Below are 13,945 nucleotides of genomic sequence, written 5' to 3'. Positions count from 1 at the left end.
TAATATACAGGGTGGGGGAAAAGTAGGCTTACAGTTGTAAGTATGCAAAACACAAAGTTTATTCTTATATTATCATTTATTAATCATTGTATTATTTTCCATATGAACAACCATAAATCTACTTTTGCCCCACATTGTAGATTTCAACTTTTCCACAGCCCTTACGCCAAAAAACACATTAGTCACTATGACTCTTCTCTCCTCCAATCAGAACCCATGGAACAAGGGCTGGGCTCCTCACTCAAGGAAAGACAATCTAAGTGCTGACCTGAAAGGTAGAACTGGGCTAGTCTCTCTTGGGAACTTGAGAAACATTCTAAAAATAAACCAACCACTGGTAGAGCTAGAGTTGAAAAGAAAGAAGAGGAGTAAGGAATGAAGAGGCACATGCAAGCCTATGTTATGAGAGAGCAAACAAGTCAGTTGATAGAGACAGAGAAACAGAGCTTCAGAGAACTAACACAGCTAATGGCAGGGAAACAGAGTAATTGGTCCCTAAGATGCAGTCACTAACACTACTCTGTCTTACAGAGAGCTCCATTTTGCCAGAGGTAATTAGTATAAGGTTCTTTGTGCTATGAAACAACCTGCTTTCATGTAGCAACCCACTATCACCTCCCAAATAACCCGATCCCCTCACACACCCCTCTTAACAAGTACTCTTTCTCCATGTGAACACTCTACTTCCAATAAGGATGAGAGATATAAAGCAAAGATAACTTTAATAGGACCATGGAGATCATTAAGAATCCTACAGGGAAGATAATTACATCAGAAAAACAAGGCTTAGGGTAGCTGTTCTTATGGCAGATACATAAAATACTATGAAGTATTCAATTTTGATCAGTGCCTGAGAAAAGCTATTAGGTTCAATCAAATAAAACATTCACCCACTACTGAAAAAGGAATTTTTGATCTAACTGACAAGGTTTCATTCTACTAATGAAACCACTAACTGTAAACATTTAAAATAATGGTATTTTTGGCAAAAATATTCCAGTTATAACAGGCTACAAGTAGTAGTTTCACTTTAAACTCTACTAGAAAAATAAGCCAAATATGTATGTCAAAAATTTAAAATATCACTACCAAACAGAAATGGAATCCATAATTTATAAACTAGGAGGAAAAAAGATGAAATAAAGAATACTCAAATAATCTACAAGAGGTGTGGAACAGAGGGGGAAAAACAGGAAAAGAAACAGTAAACACAAAACAAGGGGACTAAAATAAACCCAGGTATTTGTATTCATAATAAACACAAATGGATCAGACTCACTTATTAAAGAATAGATTCACTATCCAGATGTCAAAAATGAATTGAGACCTGTAGAATAAGTATAGTTTAATATCACTGATCTATATTTTTAAAATATATAAAATATGCTACATATGTTCTCTCATAATACTCATATGTACTACAAATATGTACATTTGTGCTCTCATAATATTAAATAATTAATTAAAAGGAGACATTCTAAAATCAATTATAATACCAGTTACTTTCAGGTGTGGACAGCTGGAAGATACAGCCTGGATCAGAGGGAGGTCAGAGGGGATTTTACCTTTCTCTATTTTTTTAAGGAAACTATACTTTTGTAATGTTTTTAAAGTATATATGTAGAAAGTAACTGGGTTGAAGTATTTATGCATGAAATAATGAAATGTCTGGGATTTGCCTCACTGAAATGGAAGGAACAGAAGACACAAGACCTGGGCATGAGCCAACAGTGATTACAACTGAAAGGTAATGCGAGGGTTCACTGCAATCATAATTCACTGTCATGTGCACACTGTGAAATCTGCATTTGAAACTTTTATAATGAAAATTAGAATAAGAGATTGGCAGTAAACATATGAAAATATTAATATCTAATTTGGAGGATAGGACTAGGGATGATTATTTCCTTCTTACTTATTTCTAATCCCATCATCCTTCCTCAGAGTAAAAAGATTTTACCTCCAACTATTCAATTATTTGGAAATATTTTTTTTTACAATTGGTAAATGCTTCCAGAAAAATAATTTCTTCAGGCTAGATTACTTAACTTCCAGCAAACTGAGAGAAAATATTATGAAAAGACTTCTGCAAAAATTAGTATGTGGTAAGGAACTTTCACTTTTACCATTAAAAACAAAATTTTACTCTGATTTTTTGGAGGCTACTCTGCTAGTTTGGCCACCAGTTTTAGATCAAGAGTCTTAGAAACAGAGCGCACAGCCCTGGCTTAGCCAGCCCCACAGGAGAGGGAGCCACAGGGCAGGACACGATGAACACTGCTGTGGTTCTACTCCCGAACTCAAACACAGGGCAGACGCCAATCCCCACCTCGGGAAAGGATGGCCAAACTGAAGGGAGCACATAAACATAATCTGTTCTGACTGAAAGAAAACTTATCTTTCATATATATTCATATGACAATATAAGGAATAGTTAGTCACATAATATCTAAGCTGATACTCTAATATGAAGAAGTGTCATAATAATCCATAACATGTAGAGATACAGAAATCAAAACTTTGGCCAAGAATCCATATACTCTAAGCAAGTTTTGGTAAAAGTAATATCGTCTCATTCCTTTCCCAGGAATTTCCTAATAGGAAGAAAAAAAACACTTGTTGACTTTTTGTAAAGAAAAATATATACCCATATTTTTGGACTATAAGACCCATACCCCAAATTTGGGGGGAAAGGGGGTGCATCTTATAGTCTGAATGTAGCTTACCTGGTTCACTGGGGGGGGGGGGGGTGTCAGCAGCCTATGTTATTTATGTTATTAAATAATTTACCACATTTTTTGCTTTGAAAATTTTTTTCTTATTTTCCTCCTCTAAAACCTAGGTGCATCTTATAGTCCAAAAAATTTGGTATAACACAGAAATGAAAATATTTTATAATAGATATACTTAAACAACAACTATATTTATACTAACAAACATTTATTAAATTAACTTTTGTTTTGAAAGTCACTTCCTTTCATTTTTAAGACTGTTGGCCTGAGGTGAAAGGTTCCTTGTCTTTTAAAAAAGTCTACATGTTCTTACCTTAATGGCAGACTCCTTAAAGCTCAAAGTAGCTTTATAAAGACTTTTACCAGACTCACAGCCACTTCTAGAATGACATATTACATTCTATGATGCTTTTAAGTTAAGCCCCCTTGTTTACTGCTCATACCCAACTATGAAGTCAATTTTATAATTAGCACCGCAAAACACGTAGCTCACAGATAAGCTGGAGCTCCCTGAGGTTTGGTTAGATAACAAATCAGTTGTGTGTATGTATGGGATTAAAATCTCAGGCTGCTGTTATCATTCAACTGACTATTTGAAAGGCTAAACTCCATTGTATTGTATTTATTTCTTTCCTCCTCCACCCTCATCCATAATTTAAAAAAAAAAAAAACAGTCCACACATACACATTAGCAAACTATGGATTCCAGTGTTTTCTCTCTGGACACCCATTTTTACATATTTTCCCTCCATAATCTTATCTCTTAGTAAATCCCTATGGGACGGGAGCCCTCAATTGTTAAGTCACACCAAACGTGGTGACTCAGAGAAAAAATGCAGATGCTTCTGAGAATGAAGATTCAACCTCTTACTCTCTCTCACTCCCAAGTTAAACTCAGGGGAATTCAGGTTTGTTGGGCAGTTTGCCCATTTGCCACCACATTTTCGTGGAGGCACCAAGACTCAACAGGCCAGCATATTTCTTAGGCAGAAACATGCAGGGAAATCCCTTCAAGGGCTGTCCTCGCAGGCAAACACTGGGTAGACATCAGACTGCATAGGCCTATAGCTGCTCTTAAAGCACTCATTCCAGTCACATAATGTCCCTGGGGAAGCCGAAACTGTGCAGAGGGATTAACTCTGTGCGGCAGAATTCCCTGGTGCAATTTCTACACTGGCAACAAGGACTCCAGAGAAATTACTTTGGCTTCCAGCCTCCTGCCCTTTTGCTGCCTGGAATGAGGTAATTCTCCAGGCAAGACTATGTCCTTGGTGCTTAGGAAAAGCAGGGATACTTAAGGTGTCCCCATGGGACCCAAAACATGGCCAGCTGCTGTCCTGCATTAAGACTTATCAATTGCTGGGGGAGGTAATACAGAAGATATCTGTCACTTCTCAGCCCCCTCTCAGTGACAGGATTTTTTCTGAGTTTGTGAGATCTCAGTGTTGATACTGGGGCAGAACAATATGTGGTTTTGTCAGGTGTAACTGAATGATTCCTCAGGGTAAAGTCCTAAAGCAGCAATTTTCAAAGTTTTTCATTTCACAGCACACATACACTAAATTACTAATTCTGCAGCACACCCAAAAATATTTTTTCCTATGTGACCAAAAAAATTGGTATAATTTTAATTCATTCCCATCAAATGGCTATTGTTATATTGTTTTTTGTCATTTTTTTTCATTTGACAATCTAAGGGAAAAGAGGTCAGTGCCTCTGAGTAAACAGTCAGGTACTTACTACATGTTTTAAAAATTTTTGTGGCACAGTGGTTGAAAACCTCTGTCCTAAAAGATAGTGAATGGGAACAACTTCTCTAAATACAGATGAAACTGGAATTAGGAGGTGAGAGGGTAGATGAGAACATTACAACCATGGCACTTTGACTTATCTCCCCACCCAAACTACCTTGATTAATGCCCTTCACCGAAGGTCATTTACTAGTGTTAGTCCTTATAACTTTTAAAATAACTCTACTTCCCCCATTTCCCCATTATTGTTCCAAATTGTTTCTCCAGTTCTGGAATCTTTTCTACAAAAATTATGAAGAGTGTTGTCTATCATACCACCTATTCAGCTATCACTGAGTTATAAGTACTATACATAATTAGATATTTTTATCCTTCCCTATCAATCAGTGCCTCCTGAATTCAGTTTGTGCCTTTCATAATTTCCCTTTTGCTGAATTTGGACAAGGGTAAAGATAAAGTTTACAAACCTTACTAAAAAAGCGACAGGCTCAAATTTCTGAGAGGAAATCCTCTGGGAAGAAAACAGCACATTAGTGTGATAGTGAATATGGCTGTTTTTCTTCCCTGTACTATGCCTATGGTGGCTAGTACCAAAGACAGTGGCTATGCGGACATCTTTGCTCAGAGAAGCACTATATGGAAAGGGCTCATGAATGATCCCATTCTCTCACTTTCTCTGAGCCCACTCTTTGCACTACTTTTCACACAATACTTTTCAGCCAGAAAAAAATTACAAATTTATTTGAAGTTATTAATGCTTAATAAATTATTAAATTATTAATGCTTAATAATTTAAAATATCTTACCTGAAGACACAGAAAATTTTGTGAGCTTTTACCCTTTCTAAAACAAGTTGCTAATAAATTGCACAGATGCAGAAATAGGTCACAGAGATTACTAACTTTCTCAAGCTCACGTAACTCAGACATTTTTTAAGCAATCATATTTCTACAGCCATTAGTATGTGGCAGTACTGAAAATTCTATGTAATAGAACATCAAAATTATCTAAAAGCTTCAGCCAAAACTAATGTAATTCAGCTGTAAGAAACTTTGGGGGCAGAGAAGAAAGAAAAATGGGCTTAAAACCCTTACTCAATCAGGCTGCATGTATATCCTGAGTAGATAGTCTAAGAAATAAATTGTTAAGTTTTCCATGCAATTTTGTTGATTAAAAAACAACTTTATTCTTCAGGCATAAATTTATCACCAAGTACTCCCTTTAAGATATAAAAGTTTTCACATACATATTCACTACTGGATGTCTAAAATGTAGGATTGGTTGTAACTCACAAATAAAAGCAATAATTTGTTATCTGACTCTTTTTAAAACTGCTAGTCAATAACATAATAATACAACTGCATTTAAGAATTGACTGCTATTGCATTTACTATAATAATGATTTCTCCAGAGAATAGCCTCCAATTTTTAGTGCAATTTTTAGCCAGTCAACCACCACTAATTTTACTGTTTGACATGAAATCATTTATGAAATAGCCTTCATATATTCTTGTCTCCTTAAACAGAGCCATGCATGTTACACACACATTTCCCTTAATACTACCAATAGCTCCGTATTAGATAGACCCAACTTCAAGTAAGAAAACTCAGGCTCAGAGAGATAAAGAGTTTTCCCTTACATTCATGAAGCTTATAAGCAACGGAGCTAACATTTAAAGCCAAACCAAGTCTGATGACATTAAAGCCAAGTCCTTTCCACCAAATCATAGCTCTGAGCTCTAATAATAACAATAGTAAAGAAAAGCAAAAAGTTATTTACCTTTAGATTAAGTAGTCCCATGCAACTATGCTTTTAGAGTTCCCAGACTGCTTTATAAACTTCTTTTAAAAGAACATGTCACCAGATCTCAGCAGGCACCAAACCCTGCTGGGGCAAATCTGCTTAATGGGGTCAGCCCACACACACAGCAGCTTGTACACTGTGGTCAGGGTCAGTCCTCACAGCCAGACAACCTGAGGGCAAGGCCCACCCATGGATGGGCCAAAAGCAATTGAGACTGAACTTCAACAGGAGAGCTCACAAAACCCATGCAAGGGGCATTCCTGGAACACTTAGCTCAGGTGATCAGGGAGGCTGAACCACTGAGCCACACAGGACATCTATTTCAAAGGTCACTCTACCAAGATGGGTGGTGGTAACAGCAGATCTACAAAGCACATAAAAATAAATAGAGAGGCAAGCAAAATGAGGAGACAAAGAAACATGACCCAAATGAAAAAACAGGATAAATCCCTAGAAAAGGAACTAAATGAAATGGAGACAAGCAACCTAGCAGAGAGTTCAAAAACAATGGTTATGAGAATGCTCAAGGAACTCAGAACTTCAACAAATGAATAACCAAAATACCCACCTCAGAACAAAAGATATAAACAGAATAAAAGTATAAGAATAGGAAAAGATATTTATGCAAATAGAAACAAAAAAGCTGGGTTGCAATACTTATATCAGACAAAATAGACTTTAAAATAAAGGTTATAGTAAGAAACAAACAAAAAGGACATCACACATTGATAAAGGGATCAATCCAATTACGGGACAGAACTCTTGTAAATACTTATGTAACCAACAAAGGGGCAAACATTGCTCCTAAATACATAAAGCAAAAACTGATAGACGTTAAGGGAGAGATCGACAGTAACACAGTCATAGAGGCTTTTAAACCCCATTGACATCCATGGATAGATCATCCAGACAAAAAAATCAACATGGAAAGAATACCCTTAAATGACACATAAAACAGATGAATTTAATTGATATTTTCAGAACATTTTGCCCCAAAATAGCAGAATATACATTCTTTTTAAGTACACATGGAACATTTTCCAGAATAGACCACATGATAGGCCACAGAACAAGTCATAATAAATTTAAGAAGACAAATCACATCAAGAATCTTCTCAGACCTTATGCTATGAAACTACAAATGGATAACAAAGAAAGAAACTGAGAGGTACACAAACACATAGAGGCTAAATAACATGTTACTAAACGATGAATGAGTTAACAATGGGATCAAAGAAGAAATCCAAAGATAACTTGATACAAATGAAAACGAAAACACAAAAACCCTAAATCGAAGGAACACAGCTCAAGCAATCCTATGAGAAATATCACAGCAGTGTAGGTTTACCTCAAGAAACAAACAATCTAACCTTACACATAAAGGAACTAGAAAAACAACAAAGCCCCAAGTGAGTAGAAAAAAGGAAGTAATAAATGATCAGAGCATAAGTAAATGAAAGAGTCTTAAAAACAATACAAGAGATCAATGAAACCAAAAGCGGGCTCTATGAAGATAAACAAGACTGACAAACCTTTAAATACCCTCATCAAGAGAAAAAGAGAGGTCCCAAATAAATAAAATAAAAATGAAAGAGGAGAAGTAATAAGTGACACCCCAGAAATACAAATGATTATGAGAAAATATTACAAACAACTATATGCTAACAAACCAGACAATCCAGGAGAAATGGATACATTCCTAGAAACATACAATCTTCCAAGACTGAATGAACCAAGAAGAAACAGAAAATCTAAACAGACTGATTACAACAAACAAAATAAAAGCAGTTATCAAAAAACTCCCAGCACACAGAAGGCCTGGACTGAATGGCTTTACAGGTGAATTTTACCAAATATTCGAAGAGGAACTTACACCTACCCTTTTCAAACTATTCTAAAAAATTAAGGAGAAGGGAGGACTGCCAAACTCATTTTTGAGGCCAACATTATCTTATTCCAGAACCAAATAAAGTCACTATAGAGAAGGAAAATTACAGGCCAATATCCCTGATGAACATAGATACAAAAATCATAAACAAAATATTAGGAAACAGAATTTAGCAATATATTAAAGACATTATATACCCTGATCAAGTGGGATCTAATCCTGGGATACAATATTTCTATAATATCCACAAATCAATAACAAGATATACCACATAAACAAACTGAAAGATAAAAATTATATGATATCAATAGATGCAGAAAAAGCATTAGACAAAATCCAATACCCATTGATTATAAAAACTCTCAGCAAACTAGGAACAGAGAGAATATGTCTCAATATAAGAGTTACATATGACAAACCCACACCTAACATCACACTTAACAAAAACACTAAAAGTGTTTCCCTTAAAAGCAGGAATAAGACAGGGATGTCCACTTTCATCTCTCTAATTCAACACAGTTCTAGAAGTCCCAGCCACTGCATTCAGACAAGAAGAAATAGAAGACATCTAAATTGGAAAAGAAAAAGTAAAAACTGTCATTAACTGCAGATGACATGATACTGTTCATAAAGAACCGTGAATATTACACCAAAAAAGTAAATTATGTGAATTCAGTAAAGTAGCAGGATACAAAATATATATTCAGAAATTGGCAGCATCTTTAGACACCAATAATGAACTATCAGAAATAGAAACTAAGAAAACAATCCAATCTCCTATTCCATCAAGAAAAGTAAAATAGAGATAAATTTAACTAAGGAAATAAAAGAACTATACTCAGAAAATTATAATATACTGAAGAAAGAAACTGAAAATGATAGAAGTTAATGGAAGTATATACTGCGCTCATGGATAGGAAAAATAACATCATTAAAATGTCATACTACCCAAAACTCTCTATAGATTTAATATAATTTCTATCAAAATCCAATGGCATTTTTCAAAAAACTACAATAAATAATCCAAAAATTTATAACAAACCATAAAAGACCCCAAATAGCCACAGAGATCTTCATAAAAAAGAACATCAGATGTATCACACTGCCTGATATCAAACTTTACCCCAAGGTTATAATAAACAAAACACTATGAAACTGACATAAAAACAGACACACAGATCAATAAAACAACAGACAGCCCCAAAATAAACCCATACCTTTATAGCTAATTCATCTATGACAAAGGCACCAAGGACATACAATGGGCTAAAAACAGTCTATTTAGTAAACGGTGTTGGGAAAATTGGACAGATATATGTGAAAAAATGAAACTAGACCACCTTCTTATACCATATACAAGAATAAATTTAAAATGATTAAAGACTTAAAAGAAAGACTCAAACCATAAGACCCTTAAAAGAAAACAAAGGCAGTTGAATCTTTCACATTTCTCTCAGAAATATTTTTTCTGATATATCTCCCCAAGCAAAGCAAACAAAAGGGAAAAACAAACAAAAAAAAAACAAATGGGACTACATCAAACTTACAAGATTTTTCACAGCAAAGGTAACAATCAACAAAACAAAAAGACAACCTACTCAATGGGAGGATATATCTGCCAGTGATACATCCAATAAGGGGTTAATATCCAAAATTTATAAAGAACTCATACAACTCAACACCACAAAAAAAAATCCAATTAAAAAATGGGCAAAGGACCTGAATAGACATTTCCCCAAAGAGGACATACAGGTGACTAATAGGTATATAAGAAGATACTCAATGTCACTAATTGTCAGTAAAAGAAAATTAAAACCACAATGAGATACTACCTCATACCTGTCAGAATGGCTATCATCAGTAAATCAACAACCAGCATTGGCAAGGATGTAGAGAAAAGGGAACCCCCATATCCTGTTAGTAGGAATGCAGATTGGTGCTGCCACTAAGAAAAACATTACGGAGTTTCATCAAAAAATTAAAAATGGAACTGCCTTATAATTCAGCAATTTCACTTGTGGATACTTATCTGAGGAACACTGAAACACTAATTCAAAAGAATAAATGCACCCCTATGTTCATTGCAATGTTATTTACAATAGCCAAGGTTTGAAAGTCGCCCAAGTGCCTATCAGTAGATTAAAAAAAGTGTTACATTTACACAGTGAAATATTACTCAATTACAAAAAAAAAATCATTTGTGACAGCAGGATGGACCTAGAAGGTATTATGCTAGGTGAAACAAATCTGTCAGAGAAAGACAAATACCATATGATTCCACTTACATGTAGAAGCTAAGGACCAAAACAAACAAAATAGAAACAAGAGGGTTGGGTGCTAGGTGAAAACAATGAAGGAATTAAGAAGTATAAATTGCAAGTCACAAAATAATCACAAGGATGTAAAGTATGGCATAGGGAATATAGTTAATAGTATCATAATAACTATGTATGGTGCCAGGTAAGTACTTGAACTATCAGGGGGACCAGTTTGTAAAGTATGGTTGTCTAACCACTATGCATACATGTGAACCTAATACAAAATAATATTAAATGTAAACTGTAATTGAAAAAAAAAAAAGAAAAGAACACACCACCATTTTACTAGTTGCAAGATCCTGGGCAAGTCACTGAACTTCTCTGAGAGGCTACTGTAAAGTGGGCATTAGCAATAACATAATACGTAAAGTGATTAGAAGTAACAGGCATACAAAAGCTATTGCTGTCATTATTTTGTTCTCTACTAATGTTTAGACACTAATCTCTCCATTTTGCTGTTTCCAACTTGCTATCAGGTTAACCATGTTTATTAAATAAGTAACTCCTTAAAACAAATAACATTTGACCATTTCTGGTCTGGGACTTGCAAATTGTACCATGTTTTACCTATGCAGGAAATAGAGTACATGGCTTTAGAACATCTCCTTTCCCATTGCCAAAAACTATACATACTTTTTTGTACTACTGAGGAACCTCAAAATTGCCCCTACAATACTTCAAAGGAGTAGAAATGAAGTCAATAATTGCAAACTCCAAAATTCAGTTGGCAAAAAAAAACCCAAAAAAACAACTGACACTTAAAGGTGTTGCCTACCAGAAAAGACAGATGGGGAGGGAATAGGTTTGATATACGGCAAGACCCAGATAAACAAACAGGGGAGGAAAGGCAGAAGAAATAATGAGGTGAGGAAGCTAAAAGGGAGAAGAGATAAAAAGATGGAGTGGCAGCAAGGTAATTTAGAAAGTGCTTAAAAAATGCCTTAGCATTCACCAGCCTAACAGGAGCAGGAGCCAGGTGTTACCTGAGGTTATAGAGGCACAGGAAGGACTGAATCATTTCCCACCAAAGTGAAACCTGGCCCTGCTTAGAAAGGCTTACTTATTATCAACAACAGTATTAGCAACAGAACGGCTAAGTGTTCTTTCCTAACTTTAAGAAAATCAACAGCAAAACAATGGTATAAATGTATTTATACAACGCATTTTAAAAAACCCTCTGCATTACTTCAGCAAGTTTTAACTGTGCACTTCCATCTCCCTAGGCATGGGGCACAAGGAGATTTAGCATGAAGATACTTGCACAGGGTCCTTCCACTCTCATTTAAATAATTTTGCACTTTTATCTAATTTTGAATTTGTAACTTTGGTTTTTTATGTAAAAGGATCATCCCAAATTTTATAAATTCTACCCCTCCAAATCTGTACCTGCCTATATCTGAAGCATATGACAAACCAGAATAAGGACAAGTATCTAACTTCTGAGCTATGAATCTAGTGGAAAACAGTAATTACACTGCAATATGATGCGGAAGTTCTGTGAGAGTCCAGAGGAATTCAATGCTGTCACCATGAGTCAGAAAGAATTTGAAGGAAACGTGACAGGTGATTGTCCTGAAGGGTGCACAAGTTAGGAGAGTGTGGGGAAGAGCCACGAGAGGTAAAGGCATCTCTAGCTAAGGGAAGATGTTTGCCAAAGCAATGAAACCATAAAGAAAACAGAATTTACAGTGATCCGTCACCTATTGTGGGAGTTACGTTCCAGAGACCCTCGCGATAGGCGAAATTCTGTGAAGTAGCAGTGTTATATTTATTTTATTATTTATATATATTTTAAGGCTTTATAAACCCTTCCCACACTCCTATAAATCTTTCTCACTCTCTTCTTAACCTTTCCCACATTCTTATAAACACTTCATATGCTCTTAAACACTTTCTACACTCTTAAACCTACGTAATTTTAACAGCATATGAAATTCTATACGGTTACTCACCAGTGACGTATACAGTCGTCCCTTGCTATATTGAGGTTCACTTACTGGGGCTTCATTGTATCGCGGGTTTAAATCCATAATACAGTGAAGCCCCAGTAAGTGAACCTCAATATAGTGAGGGATAACTGTAATGACAGTGGTTCTACTGTACTGGGCTACCAAACTAGACAGAAGCTAGAAAAGCAATGTTTTCAGCTTCATCGGGACTTTGCCTGGAAACAAACTGTTTAGATAAAATGGCGAGTGGAGGAGGGATTACTAAAATTTATATTCTGGAGAAACAATTCTGGCAAAAGGGCAAATAATTCACCAAAGAGAAAAAAAAACTAATGATAACACAACCCGATGTTAAGTTGTTAAAACACCTTAATCGAAAAAAAATGTAAGCCTAGATTAAGGCAGTGGTAAGGAAAAAGGAAGGAAATATACTTATTAGATAATCAAGACTATTCAATGGCCACTAGAAGTATGTTCAGGATAGGTGGAATCAGTGAGGGACAGCAACAGACACTGACTCTCCAAGATTCTAATCTTGGAAACTAAAAACATTGGGACACCCTTAACTTAAAGAACAACTGCAAAAATAGCAATGTTATCTGTTTTCAGAAAAAGGAGTGGGGATGTATTCCTTACACAGAGCTTGAAATGCCTTTGGAAAATAGGAATTATTAGAATTTAAGTTCCACGAGGGTAGTCATTTTTGTTGTTGGCTACTTATCGCACCCCCCCGCAGAGGGTTATATCCCAAGCATCAAAAATAGTGGCTGACCCAGAGTAGGCACTCAACCAATATTTGTTGACAGAATAAGTCAATTACATCTGTAATTGGAGAAAAGAATTTGAAACACAAAAGCAGGGAATCACTGGCTTCTAGGTGTTGCTGAAGTTAAAGCAGATTTGATTCGAAAGAAGGTAGAGGTGAACAAGAGGGGTGAACTGAGGTAGGGAACACTGGCAAACATGAACATTCAAAACTATACAGGGTCCGGCAGAAGTAACGCCTGCTGGAGTGTGGTTGGGAGGGTAACAATATGGGTGTCATAATTTATAGTTTCAATTTGAACATTTTACCCAAAATGTTCTATGGTGTGCTTGAGTGCAGTGTTGTTATGTTACAGAATTACATGCTTATGATTTTGAAAGATTTTGTAATTAAAAAGGGATGTTATTTATGCCAGATCCTGTATATTATATGAAAACCAGAATTATCTTATAGAGGGTGGGCCCCTTATAGTACAGGTTTCCCCTACTACGTGAGTGTTCTAGGAACCCATCTGTTATCAGTGTACCAGCTGGCATTGTTGTGAGAGGCTGTGTTCTGCTTGAATGAATTTATTTGAAGACTCTTTCAATGTATTCACCCATTTCATGATGGGTGATCTGTGACCACACCTACCCACACCATGTGGAGTGTTCAGCAGTTTTTGATCAAAAATGGCATGTCCCCCATGTCCCACCATCCCTTATTCACCTGATATTGCCCTGGAAGACTTTTTTGTG

At 35.8% G+C, this 13,945-nt stretch overlaps 1 protein-coding gene across 9 annotated transcripts in view; it reads right to left on the bottom strand.

Moving 5' to 3' along the window:
* MPDZ (multiple PDZ domain crumbs cell polarity complex component) overlaps window positions 1-13,945 on the bottom strand; it is a 162,164-nt gene that overhangs the window by 138,311 nt on the left and 9,908 nt on the right. The window lies entirely within an intron of this gene.

The sequence above is a fragment of the Phyllostomus hastatus genome, unplaced genomic scaffold, assembly GCF_019186645.2.
Source record: "Phyllostomus hastatus isolate PE091 unplaced genomic scaffold, TTU_PhHast_1.1 phas_contig_34, whole genome shotgun sequence".
Classification (NCBI taxonomy): domain Eukaryota; kingdom Metazoa; phylum Chordata; class Mammalia; order Chiroptera; family Phyllostomidae; genus Phyllostomus; species Phyllostomus hastatus.
Note: the sequence above shows the minus strand (reverse complement) of the source record. Positions and strands in the feature narration are given on the sequence as shown.